We start from the raw sequence: 13,807 nt of genomic DNA, 5'->3' as shown, positions 1-13,807 counted from the left end.
TATTTCCTGAATCTGAATGCTGGCCTGCCTTGCTAGATTGGGGAAGTTCTCCTGGATAATATCTTGCAGAGTGTTTTCCAACTTGGTTCCATTCTCCCCATCATTTTCAGGTACACCAATCAGACGTAGGTTTGGTCTTTTCACATAGTCCCAAATTTCTTGGAGGCTTTGTTCATTTCTTTTTATTCTTTTTTCTCTAAACTTCCCTTCTCTCTTCATTTCATTCATTTCATCTTCCATCAGTGATACCCTTTCTTCCAGTTGATCGCATCTGCTACTGAGGCTTCTGCAATCTTCGCGTAGTTCTCGAAACTTGGCTTTCAGCTCCATCAGCTCCTTTAAGCCCTTCTCTCCATTGGTTATTCTAGTTATCCATTCTTCTAATATTTTTTCAAAGTTTTTAACTTCTTTGCTATTGTTTTGAATTTCCTCTCGTAGCTCAGAGTAGTTTGATCGTCTGAAGCCTTCTTCTCTCAACTCATCAAAGTCATCCTCCATCCAGCTTTGTTCCGTTGCTGGTGAGGAACTGCGTTCCTTTGGAGGAGGAGAGGTGCTCTGTTTTTTAGAGTTTCCAGTTTTTCTGCTCTGTTTTTTCCCCATCTTTGTGGTTTTATCTACTTTTTGTCTTTGATGATGGTGATGTACAGATGGGTTTTTGGTGTGGATGTCCTTTCTGTTTGTTAGTTTTCCTTCTACCAGACAGGACCCTCAGCTGCAGGTCTGTTGGAGTTTACTAGAGGTCCACTCCAGACCCTGTTTGGCTGGGTGTCAGCAGTGGTGGCTGCAGAACAGCGGATTTTCGTGAGACCACAAATTCAGCTGTCTGATAGTTCCTCTGAAAGTTTTGTCTCAGAGGAGTACCTGGTTGAATGAGGTGTCAGTCTGTCCCTACTGGGGGGGTGCCTCCCAGTTAGGCTGCTCAGGGGTGAGGGACCCACTTTAGGAGGCAGTCTGTCCGTTCTCAGATCTCCAGCTGCGTGCTGGGAGAACCACTACTCTCTTCAAAGCTGTCAGTCAGACAGGGACATTTAAGTCTGTGGAGGTTCTTGCTGAGTTTTTGTCTGTGCCCTGCCCCCAGAGGTGGAGCCTACAGAGGCAGGCAGGCCTCCTTGAGCTGTGGTGGGCTCCACCCAGTTCGAGCTTCCTGGCTGCTTTGTTTACCTAAGCAAGCCTGGGCAATGGCGGGCGCCCCTCCCCCAGCCTCGCTGCCGCCTTGCAGCTTGATCTTAGACTGCTGTGCTAGCAATCAGTGAGACTCCGTGGGCATAGGACCCTCCGAGCCAGGTGCGGGACACAATCTCCTAGTGTGCCGTTTTCCAGGCCCGTTGGAAAAGCGCAGTATTAGGATGAGACTGACCCGATATTCCAGGTGCCGTCTGTTTCCCCTTTCTTTGACTAGGAAAGGGAACTCCCTGACCCCTTGCACTTCCCGAGTGAGGCAATGCCTCGCCCTGCTTCGGCTCGCGCACAGTGCGCTTCACCGTCTGTCCTGCACCCACTGTTAGGCACTCCCTAGTGAGATGAAACCGGTACCTCAAGCAGAAATGCAGAAATCACCAGTCTTCTGTGTCGCTGGGGCTGGGAGCTGGAGACCGGAGCTGTTCCTATTCGGCCATCTTGGCTCCACCCCCCTTTCTTTTTCTTTTCATTACATCAGGTGTATGGCCCTGTAAGTTGTGATAGTGGTACCAGGAATAAAGAATTAAAGAGTTTTTAACTTTTCAAAAAAAAGAAGCCTAATAATTTATATAAAAATGCATAAAGCAGCCAGGTGCGGTGGCTCATGCCTGTAATCCCAGCACTTCGGGAGGCAGAGGCGGGTAGATCACGAGGTCAGGAGTTCAAGACCTGCCTGGTCAAGATGGTGAAACCCCGTCTCTACTAAAAATACAAAAAAAAATTAGCTGGGCATGGTGGCGGGCACCTGTAATCCCAGCTACTCTGGAGGCTGAGGCAGAGAATTGCTTGAACCCAGGAGGCAGAGATGGCAGTGAGCCAAGATCGCACCACTGCACTCAAGCCTGGGTGACAGAGGGAGACTCCATCTCAAAAAAAAAAAAAAAAAAAAATGCATAAAGCCACAAGGACAAAGAAAATAGAAGATGGTAGCGAACAACAAAATTCAACATTTTGGAACTGAGAAAGCTAATAGAGGAATGGTAGCTGACTTAGCAGACTAGTGAAAGATAAACTCTAATCCTCCAGGGAGAGAGTGAATAAAAAGCAAGTTAATTTCTATAGCAGAATCCAAGAAAAATCTCAGGAACTAGATACACAAGTTATCCCTAAATGCGGAAGTACAGAATGAAGGAGGATTGGTACAGATTTTAAAAGCTCTAGACACTCCACAGATTCCCTCCCCTACCTCACACAGCCAGTCTACTGCACCCCCTGCGCAGCTGCCTCAGATGGGAAGTTAACTCTTTGGAGAGGTTAAACCAAAAAAGACCTAGTCTTGGAACAGCAGAGGGTGAAAGTGAGAAGCCATACCATATGGAAAGGGAAACATTCCTAAATATAAACCCCTCAAAAATTCATTCTCTGTTTAGTTATCAGAAGTCTAGCAGCAAGGCTTATAATCCCAGTCAGAGAATTGGAGAATTCCTCTCCTATGTTATTAATCATCTTTAAATGAAAAACCTATGAGATACTGACCTACAGGGACTGGCCAGTGAATAGGTCAAGTCCCCACCTGTCCCCCTGAATTGAGACCCACCATTTGACAAACCCTGCCCATTCATGTAAAGCTTCAGATCAGCTTTGTTATGCCTCACTGTAAATACAGACATCAAAGGCACACTGATATTTGAGGAAAGCCTCTACTATGAAAGCTAGAGACCAAAACAAACAAACCCCAACAAGGGACATAGAAGAGCATGGAAGTAAAAGAAAACTTCAAAAATCTGTAGTGAGACAAATTCTGCCTCTGGCTGCAATGGAATAACAAGGATTGGACATTCTCTCCCACAAAAACCCAGAAAAATATGCAGAACATAAAAAGCTTTTATTTTTCAAACACTGGACATCAGGTAGGACAAGACTTTAATCACTAAAAGAAGTTGAAACAAACAAGGTGATCACTATGATTGCCCCTGGTATCTTCCTGGAAATAACCAGACTGTGGATGCAAAGAGGGGGATCCTAAACAGAGTCTATTGAGTCAAGCAGATGTAGGGATCAGAGAGGCCAAGGGGGCTGAATGTTACGAGGTGGAGTTCTAGGGATGAGGGAGCTGTGCTGAAAAGAGCTCCAGAAATCTGCATAGGGGTCTCTTTGAGTCTTTGCTGTGCATGTGGCCAGACAGGCATAAGGTGAAACTCCACAAGGGCTGGCAAAAACCACGGGAGAGTTGTAAGGTGAACTACTTCTAGAGCTCACGCAGGGCAGACAGATATTTGAGTTCTGACCAGTCTAAGTGGGAAGTCATCTGTTCTCATTCTGGGCATCTAGTGGAGACTTTGAGAAGCTGGGAAAAGAAGAGAAAATAAATTCCAAAGAAAATAGAAGAAAGAAAATAATACAAGTCATAGCAGAAATCAATGAAATTGAAATTGGACCCATAACTTTTTAAAATTAGTAAAACTTAATAACGGTCTTTGCAAAAAAATTTGTTAAATTTTATGCAACACTTGCTGGACTGATCAAAACAAAAAGATAGAAGACACAAATGACCAATATTAGGAATGAGAGGAGGACATGATTACAAATATTAAAAGGGATAATATTGGAGGTATTATGAAGAACATTATGCCAATAAATTTGACAGGTTAAATGAAACCTACACATCCCTTGAAAGATAAAAATGTCAAAAGTGACTCAAGAAGAAATGGAAAAAATCTGAAAAGCCCTAAATCTACAAAAGAAATTTGAATTTCAAAATAAAAACCATCCCATAAAGAAAAGGAAAAACAATCACATCAACTATCTCTTTACACACACAAACAACCATAAGACAAAATTCAACACCCATTCAAAATAAAAACTCTCATTAACTAGGATAGAGGAGAATTTCCTCAAATTAATAAATTGAATCTGTGGAAAACCTGTAACTAATGTTATATTTAATGGTGAAAGAATTTAGTCCCCCTTATGCTTCCCTCGTTAAATCAGAACCAAGACAAGAGTATCTACTCTTCCTATTTATACTCAATATTATGCTAGAAGTCTTAGCCATTCTAATAAGGCAAGAATAAGAAATGAAAGACATAATGGGCAGTAAGGAAGAAAAGCCTGTCTTATTTGAAGATGGCATGACTGTATACATAGAAAATCCTAAGCAGGCCAGGCACGGTGGCTCACGCCTGTAATCCCAGAACTTTGGGAGGCCGAGGAGGGTGGATCACGAGGTCAAGAGATGGAGACAATCCTGGCTAACACAGTGAAATCCCCTCTCTACTAAAAATATGAAAAATTAGCCGGGCGTGGTAATGGGCACCTGTAGTTCCAGCTACTCAGGAGGCTGAGGCAGGAGAATGGCATGAACCCGGAAGGTGGAGCTTGCAGTGAGCCGAGTGCACTCCAGCCTGGGCGACAGAGCGAGACTCCATCTCAAAAAAAAAAAAGAAAAGAAAAGAAAAAAGAAAATCCTAAGCAAACTACTAAAAAAGCTACTAGAAATAATAAATGAGTCTAGCAAAGTTGCAGGACACAGGTCAATACACAATGAATTGGATTTTCACATACCAGCAATGAAAAATTGGTAACTGAAATGTTTAAAAAATCATTTACAATGACATCAAAGTATTTAATAAGCAGGGATGAATTTAATAAAATAGATGCAAGACATGTACAGTGAAAGCTACAAAACATTGCTAAGACAATGTAATGAAGAGTAAATAATTATACAATATATCAATTTCCATGGGTTGGAAGACTCAGTCAATATGGTTATCAATTCTTAAATTGAACTACAGACATTAATGAAGTCCCAGTAAAAAATATAAGGAGGATTTTCTGTGGAAATTAACAAGATAATTCTAAAATTCATATGAAAATCCAAAGGATCCAGCCTGGGTAATATAGTTGGACCACTTCTCCACAAAAAAAATTTTTTTAAAGTGCCCAGGCATGGTGGTGTGCACCTATAGTCCCAGCTACTCAGGAGACTAAGGTGGGAGGATTGCTTGAGCCCAGGAGGTTGAGACTATATTGAGCCAGGATCATGTTGTTGCATTTCAGCCTGGGTGACAGAGTAAGACCCTGTCTCAAAAACAAATAAACATTGTATTTGTGAGAGGTGTCAAATTGTTAAAAAAAAAAAAAAAAAGAAAGAAAGAAAGAAAGAAAGAAAAACAAACAAATAAAAGAATAGAAAATCCAAAGGAGTTAAAATAGTCAAAGCAATTTTGAAGAAGAACAAAGTTATAGAACTTATACTACCTAAATTTGAGACTTACTATAAAGCTGTTACAATTAAGATATATGATACTGGGGTGGGGCACAGTGGCTCACACTTGTAATTCTAGCACTTTGGGAGGCTGAGCTCGGTAGGAGGATCGCTTGAGTCCAGGAGTTTGAGACCAGCTATGGCAACATAGTGAGACCCCATCTCTATAAAATAAAAGAAAAAAGATAGTGACATTGGCATTTTATTTTATGTATGTATGTATGTATGTATGTATGTATGTATTGAGACAGGCTACAGTACAGGGATGCCTTCATAGCTCACTGCAGCCTCCTGGGTTCAAGTGATCCTCCTGCTTCAGGCTCCCAAGTAAAAAAAACCACAGGTGTGTGCTACCACGCCTGGCTAATGATTTTTATTTTTATTATTTTTAGAGACAAGGTCTCACTGTGTTGCCCAGGCTGGTCTCAAATTCCTGACCTCAAGTGATCCTTCTACCTCGGCCTCCCAAAGTGTAGGGGTTTATAGGTGTGAGCCATTGTACCCAGCAAGCGAATAGATTTATAGATCAGCAGAACAGAATAGAAAGTACAGAAATAGTCCTACACATACTTGATCTATTGATTTTTTACAAAGGTACCAAGGTAATACAATGAGAAGGAGTAGTCTCTTCAATAAATGGTGCTGAAATAACTGATTATCCATATGGAAAACAATGATCTTTGACCTTTGCCTCATGCCATAACAAATATTAACTCTAAAGAATCAAAAGCTATACATAAAGGTTAAAGCTGTAGATCTTCTAGATAATGACATGGTAGAAAGTCTTCATGGTTTGGGGTACACAAAATTTTCTTGGATTACATTCATAAAACATAAGTCATAGAATAAAAAACCTGATAAATTGAACTCCATCAAAATTAAAACATGCTGCCCCTTGAATTACACTGTTGAGAAAACGTAAAAGGAACACATTTTCTCAATAACATATATTTGACAAAGGATGGTATGTGGAATATACAAAGAATTCTTATGACTCAATGATAATAATGAGCAAAATATCTAGACAGGCATTTCACCAAAGAAAATATACAGATGACCAATGAGAATATGAGAAGGGGCTCAATACCATTAATCATCATAGAAATGCTAATTAAAATCATATTGAGTTTGAAAGGCTGAGGTGAGCAGATCACTTGAGCCCAGGAGTTCCAGACCAGCCTGGGCAACATGGCCAAATCCTATCTCTACAAAAAATTAAAAACTTAGCCAGGTGTGGTGTTGCTTACCTGTAGTTTCAGCTGTTTGGGAGGCTGAGGTGGGAGGATTGCTTGCACTTGGATGGCAGAGGTTGCAGTGAGCCAAGATTGCTCCACTGCACTCCAGCCTGGACGACAGAGTGAGACAATGTCTCAAAAAAAAAGAAAAAAATTAGCTGGGTGTGGTGGTGTGTGCTTGGGGTCCTAGCTACTTGGGAGACTGAGGTGGAAGGATGGGTTGAGCCCAAGAGTATGAGGCTGCAGTGAGCTATGATTAGGCCACTGCACTCCAGTTTAGGTGACAGAGGAGAGCATGTCTCAAAATAAACCAATCAAACAACAACAAAAAACTAAACCATATTGAGGTACCACCACATCCACCAGAATGGCTAAAATTTAAAAGGCTGACAATATTAAGTGTTGGAGAAGATGTGGAGTAACTGGAACTCCCATGCAATTGATGGTAGGAATGTAAAATAATACAATTACTTTGGAAATATGTTGGCAGTTTCTAACAAAGTTAAGCAGATAATTAACATAAAACTTTGCTATTTGCCTCTATATATTTACCTAAGTGAAATAAAAAACATATGTTCCCACCAAGACTTATGTATGAATGTTTACAGCACTTTTATTTGTAATAGCCAAAAACTAGACTGAAGCAAAATGCACACAGCAGATAAATGGATAAACAGATTTAGCATATTCATAGATTAAAATAAATACTCGGTGGGGCATGGAGGCTCACACCTGTAATCCCAGCACTTGGGGAGCCTGAGGTGAGCAGATCACTTTAAGCCAGGAGTTCAAGACCAACCTGGGGAACATGGCAAAACTCTGTCTCTGCAAAAAAAAAAAAAAAATTAGGCCAGGCGTGGTGGCTTACACCTGTAATCCCAGCACTTTGGGAGGCCAAGGCAGGTGGATCACGAGGTCAGGAGATCGAGACCATCCTGGCTAACATGGTGAAACCCTGTCTCTACTAAAAATACAAAAAATTAGCCAGGTGTGGTGGTGGGTGCCTGTAGTCCCAGCTACTCGGGAGGCTGAGGCAGGAGAATGGCATGAACCTGGGAGGCAGAGCTTGCAGTGAGCCAAGATGGCGCCACTGCACTCCAGCCTGGACTACAGAGCAAAACTCCATCTCAAAAAAAAAAAAAAATTAGCTGGGCATGGTTGTGTGTGCCTGTAGTCCTAGCTACCTGGGAAGCTAAGGTGGAAGACTCACCTGAGCCCAGAAGGTTGAGGCTACAGTGAGCCATGATCCCACCACTGTACTCCTGCCTGGGTGACAGAGTGAGATCTTGTCTCAAAAAAATAAATAAAATAAAAGAGAGAGAAGCACTCAGCAATAAAATGACATGAACTAATATTATATATTATATATGGCAATATGGATGAATCTCAAAAACATTATGCTAAGAAAAAGAAATCTAGACACAAAAGAGTGTGTACTTGTGGTAACAGGAGGCATACGTTTGTCTAACCTCAGATTCCATGGGGATTCTACTTTTGGAAATCAGAAAAGGTAAAATAACTCTCAGAATGTTATATATATTACCAGAAATGTTTATTTCTGTAGGTTATTAGGAAGAATCTGCTTTCTACCTCATTCAGGATGCCGACAGGATCTAGTTCCTTGTGATTATGGAACTGAAATATCTGTTTCCTTGCTGGCTGTCACTCAGGGCCCAATCTCAGCTCTGAGGGCCAGCTTACTTTCCTTGGCATGTGGCCCCTTTCCATTTTCAAAGTGAGCAAAGCTAGAATCTCTCTTGCATCAAACTCCTCTCATGCTTCTAACCTCTTTCAGCAGAAAGAGACTTGTCCTTTTTAAGGATTCACCTGGACAGGTCAAGACCACCAAGTATAGTCTCTCTTTCTCTCTTTTTTCTTTTTTTTTTTGAGACAGGGTCTCACTGTGGTTGCCCAGGCTGGAGTGCAGTGGTGTAATCTTGGCTCACTGCAGCCTCAACCTCCCAGGCTCAAGTGATTCTCCTGTCTCAGCCTCCTGAGTAGCTGGGATTACAGGTGCACACCACCACGCCTGGCTAACATTTTTGTATTTTTAGTAGAGACAGGGTTTCACTACATTGTTCAGGCTGGTCTCAAACTCCTGGACTCAAGCAGTCCACCTGCCTTGGCTTCCCAGAGTGCAGGATTGCAGGCGTGAGCCACCGCACCCGGCTAGTCTCTCCCTCTCTCCATTTATCTATCTATCTATCTATCTATCTATCTATCTATCTATCTATCTATCTATCATCTATCTATCTATCTATCTATCTATCTATCTATCTATCTATCTATCATCTATCACCTATCTATATCTATCTATCTATATCTATCATCTATCTATCTATCATCTATCTATCTATCTATCTATCTATCTATCTATCTATCTATCATCTATCTATCTATCATCATCTATCCATCTATCTTTAAGTACTGGGATACATGTGCAGAACGTGCAGGTTTGTTACATAGGTATACAAGCGCCATGGTTGTTTGCTGTACCCATCAACCTGTCATCTAAGCTTTAAGCCCTGCATGCATTAGGTTAATGCTCTCCCTCCCTTTCCCCCTCCCTCACCCTAGTCCCTCTTTCTTAAAGTCACCTGTGCTATATATAACACAACCTAATAATCAAGGATCCCATCATATTTACAGGTCCCTTCTATGCTCTAGGGGAGGGAATATACCACAATCTGCTATCACAATAAAGTTGGCATAAAACATAGGAAAACTTCAGAGAAATTTCAGCAAATCATTGTATTGTGGATGCTGAATGATGGGCTATACATGTTTCCATTTAGTTTTACTGAACTTTGGTGTGTGTGTGTGTGTGTGTGTGTGTGTGTGTGTTGTATTTTTAGCATATTGATAAATCACAAAAAGAATACTAAACTACTTTTATTAGTGAATGTACTGATTTTTCACATTCCTTTTCTATTTTATTAATATCTGTATACTCAGGATTAACCTTTGTTGTTTGCTTCTCACCTCTGGAACCTGATATCTGGGGCAATTTCAAGAAGTAATTTCTGAAGTGGGGGCAATAAATAAGTCAAGCTAAAAAAAGAAAATAGCAGTTTGAGAAATCTTTCCAAATTTTCTGTTTAAAAAATCTGGCCACATAAGAAGTAAAAATAACAATAATAGCCATCAATGATGCTAAGCCACTGACACATTTCATCAGCATTTCTTATCTTCTATTTTCCCGTTGTTCAATGTCGTCACATGAATTGTCATAAAAATGAGATTATTATTCTTCAGTTGCTCATTAGTTCAGGCTGCGGAGATCTCCTAAAAAGGATAACTTGTCTTGTGAGACCTCCCTATTTGTTACTAGAGAAAAGTGTGGGATGTTTTGGATTGCAAATGGAAAGTTTTCCTCTTTAACTGAACTCTTGAGATTGTAGTGAAATCATCCATGCCCTGAAGCATCATAATCGTTCCCATATGGACGAATTCATTCAATAAACAGTTATATTTGCATATATAGATTATCCCTAGAAATAGTTTGTCCCTGTTTTGGGAATCTTTGCTGTTCAAACAGCTCTCAAGGGTATATAAGAGGATTTTACTCCTCTTACCCACCTCCCCATTACAACTCAGTTCCCTACTGTTTTCCTCCAAATATTTTTAAGAAGTGAGGTAAGCTGGCTCTGAGGCTTCTAAATTCTGAATTCTGGCTCATTTTAACTGAGTCATTCTGGAGGTCCTAGCCTTGAAACAACTTCTCTTTTGTTCCAATAAACAATAAGCTTAAGAAAAAAGGTTAACTGTCTAATAGCCCCATGATTCCCTTGGTTATCTAGCTAGAAACTGTTTGCAAATCTGCTACATCTTTGATGAATAGGAAATTTACAAATAATTCACAATTATGTTGAGTTAGTGCAGTTAGGGAGTTATCAGTCAACATACTTTAAAAGTAACCTGTTGGAAAAGTAGTAATTTAAAAACCTGCTCAGTTTTTTGCTTTCTTTCTAGTGATTACCTTAAGATCATATTACACACTGTGTTATCTTTTTAGATATTTAGATTTTCTTTTCGTTTATTGCTGATATTGTTATTGCTGTATGAAGCAATACAGCTTTTAGCCATCTGCTTCTCTTCCTCTTTTGGATAATTGACATTTTGTCAAATGGCAAAAAAATAGGATCAACAATACTAAGTAATAACTAACATTTATTAACCGTTCCTTCATGTTGAAGATAAAGCACTTTCAGTGTTTTATCCCATGTAACTCTCAAGACAACTTAAGAGGTAGGTGCTTTTATTATCTCTAGTATTTAAATAGGGAAGCTTCACCCCAGATGGGTTAGATAACTGTCCCTAAGTCACACATCGACACCTCAGAGTAGTTCTGATTGCAGGTTGTGATGCTTCTAACCACATTCCTAAGCTAAAATGCCAGTAAAGAAGTGACTGCTACTGCCATCTGCTGGTAACTAGCAGAGTTGTTAGCTACTTTTGCTCAAGCTGCAACTAAAAATCTGTACAAATTAGTGTTTGCAATGAGAGCTCTCTTCTGACACACGTTGGTGTCTTATGATGCCATCTAAAATGCTAGTGTTTAGAAGAGTCCCTGACACACAGTAGGCACTCAATATTTATGGAATGAACAAATGGAGATCCCAGGAGAATTTTTGTTGGTAAAACTTCTCAAGTTGTCCCGAAAGAACACAGAAGCTGTCTCCACACAAAGCAGTGATGGTGTCTTTCTTTTCTTTTTCTTTCTTCTTTCTTTCTTTCTTTCTTTCTTTTCTTTCTTTCTTTCTTTCTTTTTCTTTCTCTTTCTTTCTTTCTTTCTCTCTCTCTCTTTTTGTTTTTCTTTCTTTCTGTCTGTCTTTCTTTCTCTCTCTCTCTTTCTTCCTTTCTTTCTTTCTTTCTTTCTTTCTTTCTTTCTTTCTTTCTTTCTTTCTTTCTTTCTTCTTTCTTTCTTCTTTCTTTCTTGTCTCTCTCTCTCTTCTTTCTTTCTTTCTTTCAATGGAGTCTTGCTCTGTTTCCCAGGCTGGAGTGAAGTGGCGCAATCTTGGCTCATTGCAACCTCCACCTCCTGGGTTCAATCGATTCTTCTATCTCAGCTTCCCGAGTAGCTGGAATTACAGATGCGTGCCTGTAACCCGGCTAAGTTTTGTATTTTTAATAGAGACGGGGTTTCACCATGTTGGGCAGGCTGGTCTTGATCTCCTGACCTCAGGTGATCTGCCCACCTCAGCCTCCCAAAGTGTTGGGATTACAGATGTGAGCCACCACGCATGGCCTATGGTGCTGTTTTTCAAGTGTTTACTTTGTTCACTGTGCTGCCTCTGCATTTACAATATCCTTTGAATTTCCTTGTTATAGCCTAGTTTATAAGTGGAGTCTCACTCGTGTTTAAGTCTAACTTTATCAGCTACATCGTATAGGTTTTAGAAGGAATCCTAGTTTCAGAACTGACAAAGACCTGAAAAATCCTGGCTAGTGTTTCCCAAGCCCTGTTTCAAAAGATGGTGATTTTAAAAAAGTGTTTAATAGACAAATAAGTTTCAGAAACAGTACATTAGATAAATTCCCCCCCCCCTTTTTTTTTTCCACTGTAGAACTTCTCAGAGTATTGAGGCAGGAGAATAGCATGAACCTGGGAGGTGGAGCTTGCAGTGAGCTGAGATTGCGCCACTGCACTCCAGCCTGGGTGACAGAGCGAGACTGTCTCAAAAAAAAAAAAAGAACTTCTCAGAGTATTTAACATGCTACTGTGCATTAGAAATCTTTGAGAAGGGTTATACATAAAACCGTATTTGGCAGCTTGGGCTGCCATTAAAAAAATACCATGGGCTAGGGGCTTAAACAAGAAAAATTAATTTTCTTACAGTCTGGAGGTTGGAAGTTCAAGATTAAGGTGCTGACCAGTTAGGTTTCCAGTGAAGGCTCTCTTCCTGGCTTGCACATACTTGCCTTCTTGTTTTGTCTTCACAGGGTCTTTCCTTGGAGGATGGTCTTGGAGAGAGTGAGAGGTGCTCTTCTTATGTCTCTTCTGTTAATGACACTAATCCAGTTGGATCAGTTCTGCCCCCTTATGTCCTAATTCAACCTTAAATACTTCCTTAGAGGCCCCATCTCCAAATACAACTACACAGGAGGTGAGGGCTTCAAAATATGAATCTGGGGGGACACAAACATTCAGTCCAGTTTCCAAATAGGACTTCATCACAGATTCTTTCTCATTTAGCTCCTATTAACATCCTAAGGGACATTAGTGTTTTGTGGAACTCACTTGGAAATTTCCAATATTCCAAACTCCAGTTACTACAGACGGATCCCAGTGAGAATAATTTTCCCAATATCATACAGCCAGTTATTGGCAGAGCTAGAACTCTCACTTTAAGTGTTGTTTTCATGATATCATGCTTGTTCTATTTTATTTCTCCATACGAAAATAAACACTAGTACTGCCTTTGCAGAACTTTACAGTTATAAAGGGGATGTGAACTAACATTTATTGAGTGCTACTATGTGACTTTTCTACCCTCCCCCATGCTAAATGGGTTAAACATTCCAGACTTTATAACTGTTGCATTTCACATCATGATTTAATAAATGCTTGATTTAATAAATCATTTAATAAATACATGATTTAATAAATGCCTCTATGGGATGAGTCAGTGAGAGTCCGCCCTGAGAGATACATCTTTCTGATTTTCTATGTGTCAGGCACACAGAAAATGTTTCTTTTTTCTTTTTTTTTGAGACAGAGTCTCACTGTGTCACCCAGGCTGGAGTGGGGTGGCACGATCTTGGTTCACTGCAATCTCCGCCTCTTGGGTTCAAGCAATTCTCCTGCCTCAGCCTCTCAAGTAGCTGGGACTACAGGCACCAGCCACCACACCTGGCTAATTTTTTTTGTATTTTTAGTAGAGACGGGCTTTCACTGTGTTGATCAGGCTGGTCTTGAATTCCTGACCTCGTGATCCGCCCACCTTGGCCTCCCAAAGTGCTGGGATTACAGGCATGAGCCACGGTACCCGGGGGCCTTTTTTCTTTCTTTTTTTTTTTTTTTTTTTTTTGAGACGGATTCTCGCTCCATCACCCAGGCTGGAGTGCAGTGGCCCGATCTCGGCTCACTGCAAGCTCCACCTCCTGCGTTCATGCCATTCTCCTGCCTCAGCCTCCCAAGTAGCTGGGACTACAGGCACCTACCACCACGCCCAGTTAATTTTTT

This window comes from Hylobates moloch, unplaced genomic scaffold (genome assembly GCF_009828535.3).
Source record: "Hylobates moloch isolate HMO894 unplaced genomic scaffold, HMol_V3 SCAFFOLD_20, whole genome shotgun sequence".
In the NCBI taxonomy this organism is placed as follows: Eukaryota; Metazoa; Chordata; class Mammalia; order Primates; family Hylobatidae; genus Hylobates; species Hylobates moloch.
Note: the sequence above shows the minus strand (reverse complement) of the source record.